The following is a 3,250-nucleotide window of genomic DNA, read 5'->3' on the forward strand; positions in this document are numbered from 1 at the left end:
TGCCAGTTTTTGATTTCTTCTTTCTGCTCCCAGAAAAAACGGGAGAGGGAAATCATGTGTGTACTACATGAAGCCTCAGGGACTCTCTTGTCGAAATACAGGGAGCTTTTTGTACTGCAAGGCTTTCGTTCCGTAAGCAAACAATTGATGGGGCGGGACGACAAGGTCGTACTGCAACATCCGAAGCATCTCCATTTCGAGAATCTGAGTGCGTGGAGACAAGCAAGCAAGAAAATGGAGGGAGGAGAGGTCGGACGAGTAAGAAAAGGTTAAAAAAGGGTGCAATCGTTATTTATTCGCCATCACACCGTCCGCCGGGGAAAGGAACTCAAAAGTGGCTGCAAAAAACCAAAAGGGAGGGCGCGAGAGCACCAATAAAAGGGATTGCAAGGGAGGAAAGAGGGAAACAGGGAGCCTTCTTACCTTGAGCTCTCCTACAGGCACGCCTGTGGCCCTTGTGTAGATGTCGTAAGACCAGGAGCTGTTGCCGTCTCCGGTGTGCTTCGCAGCTAGCATGACAGCGGCCAAGAGGAGACTGGCAGGAGGATGGCAAGAAGAAGAAGAGGCAAGGAAAGTCAATAGCGGGATGAGCAAGGAATTGCAGAGGACATGCAATGGCATAGGAGGTGGGGGGAAGGCATGCAGAAGAGCGGGTCGGGGGAGGCAACATGTGGGAGCAAGGGGATCATGAGCGAGGAAGCCTGGGAGCGGGAAGTACCGATGCACTGTTAAAGAAGAGGGGTATTCCTTGGCGGAGATGCGGTCTAGATAAACTAAGGCCGTGATGAGACAACGGGTGGAAGGCCCAGTGATCCTGGTGAGAGAGAGAGAGAGGAAGGAAGGGAGGGGGCGGGCGAGGTATGAGGACACCACGGCAGGCAAGCACCTGAGCGTTTTCCTCCCGCCCTCCCGCCCTGCTTCCTTACTCCCTCCTCCCTACTCGACAATGCGGGAGAGGTAGGTCTTGATGGAAAGGGAAGGTCGACGCTGGAGCCGGAAAATAGCTTTGCGAGGAGGAGGTTGGGCGCCTGCCTGCTGCAACCGTTCGTTCGCATCGACGACGGTGTCCAGCAAAGGCGCCAGACAGCGAGAGGCCACTTCGGCTGGGTCTTTCTCGGGAAGCGTGCGTAGGAAAGCCGCAATGGGGCCGGAAGGGGAAGGAGGGGAAGGGAGGGCGAAGGGGGGGGGGACGGGGGGGGAGGTAGGGAGGATGGTGGCCAGCCTGGGGAAGGGGCGGCTCCGGGGAAGGGAAGGAAGAAGAAATGTACTCGTGTGCGGAGGAGGAGGGGAAAGGGCCGGAGGACGGTGGGAAGGAGGGGTATTCCGGACTCGAGAGAGAGCGAGCCCCGGAGGAAAGGAGGAGGTGGAGGACCGCACCTAGGACGACACTGGGGGGAAAAGCGCGTGAAAAGGCGGCGCAAGAGCCTTGGCGTCGTCTTGTCTTCCTGCATGGGCTTAATGTTGATTCGAATGGGTCCTGGCCTCCCTCGTGCGTGACGTCGGCTGTCCCAGCTGATCGCATACTCCTCATCCGTACGCTATGCCTCTTTATGCTCCTGTTACTCTCGCCCATCTTCATGCAATGTCTCCCGCCAGCGGGTATTTGAATGGCAATAGTTTCGCAAATTCCTACTCTGTGCTGCGTCCTGCGGCGTCTGCCTTTAGAGGTGACGGTGCCAAGGACTAATCACACTTGAGTTTGATGAGAGAGAGGCGAGACCCGCTGCCCGGCTCAGGAGTCAAGGGGAATGCCTCTTCTATTTCCTGCCAGTACACGGAAAAGTTTGTTTAATATGAGGTTCGGTCACGCTAAAGCTGTAATGGCGCACGTCAGACATATGCTCCGCGAACTGGTCCTGTCACTTTACTACAGGAATGGGCTTGCACCTGCTTGAAGGAGGTGGTCCACGCACGCTTTTTCAACTTTCACATTATTTGGATGGAAACGATATCCAAGCGTTGTCTGCCTGCACACAGTGTGCGTGTGTGTCGGCACTACAACTTACAGGCTTTTCAAAAAAGACTTCATTGTGCATTTCGCAAAGAGGGGGGGGGGGAGGTCGCTCGCTCTCCGTCAAGGACAAAGAGGCGTTACGTGAGAGTCTGCTTCCCACGCAAAATGGGGACGATTACCCAGACCTGGGCAGAAGACGAATCGCTTACCTCGCATTAAACACCAAGCGCCTTGCACACCCATTTTTACCTCCTTTCTTTGCCTAGGCAGCCCGTTTATAGGATTCGGAATGCCTCGCAAGGCATGGCCCCAGGCTTTTGGTCGGTCGTTTGCGAACGCTAAGTGCATGTACACGCACGGAAAATGCGCTTTGACAGTCAATATTCGCACCGATTATGTATTCATGAGTTCTTTCAACAATATTATGCCTTAGGGGTGCCGTAGGGGCGGAGCAGGGTAAAGTGACTGTGGCTGATACCCAGAGGCCTCCAGACTAGTAGCCCTGATGGCGCTTGAGGCCTGTTCTGGCATTCTTCCCTCCGCATCTACAGCATTTCGAGTAGCAAGCTCCACGACCCCGGGATGGATCGTCTTTCTTTCCTTTGGTGCGGGGGCGCTTGCCAGCAGCTTTCTACCAAGCATGCGAAAATCGGGAAGAAGAAAAAGAGGCCGGCAGTGGCCCTCAGAGGCCTTGGAGGAGGAAGCGGACGAAGGCAGTGACAGCGAGAAGAGCGACACACAGGAGTCCGCCGATGGAATGACCAGTGCTAAGACGATTCGGGATTTTTCTCTGGTATCTGGCCCATTCAAAATGGTATTGTGTGTGAACATGGAGCTTTCGATGGGCAAAGGCAAGATCGCCGCTCAGTGCGGGCACGCGACGTTGGGAGCGTACAAACGGGCACGTCGACTGGCTCCCAGGACTCTGCAAGGGTGGGAATACATGGGGTAGGTGGTGTTGAGGCAGGGGGAACGGGACGCAAAGGAAAGAGGGCTTGGGAAGGGCGGGAAGAAGGCAAGGAGACACAGCATGGTGGGGAGGGTTCTTCGTCACCCGGCCCAGAGGGACGGCCTCGCTTGCGCTGGTACGCCAGGGACGCTGCATGCCCCTTCAAGAGCTGGTCGAGGCTTGCTAGAGCGTCCTTGACCGTCCATCTCGGCCCCTGTCTCGTTCTTCTTAGTCCTTGTCTTCCCACGCCCTCCCGTCTATCCTTTTTCTCCCTCTCACACCCACACCCTCCAACCCCCTTTCCCTTGTGCAGTCAGGCAAAAATCTGCCTGAAAGTCCCCGATCAG

The sequence above is a fragment of the Nannochloropsis gaditana genome, assembly GCF_000240725.1.
Source record: "Nannochloropsis gaditana CCMP526 unplaced genomic scaffold scaffold095, whole genome shotgun sequence".
Classification (NCBI taxonomy): Eukaryota; class Eustigmatophyceae; order Eustigmatales; family Monodopsidaceae; genus Microchloropsis; species Microchloropsis gaditana.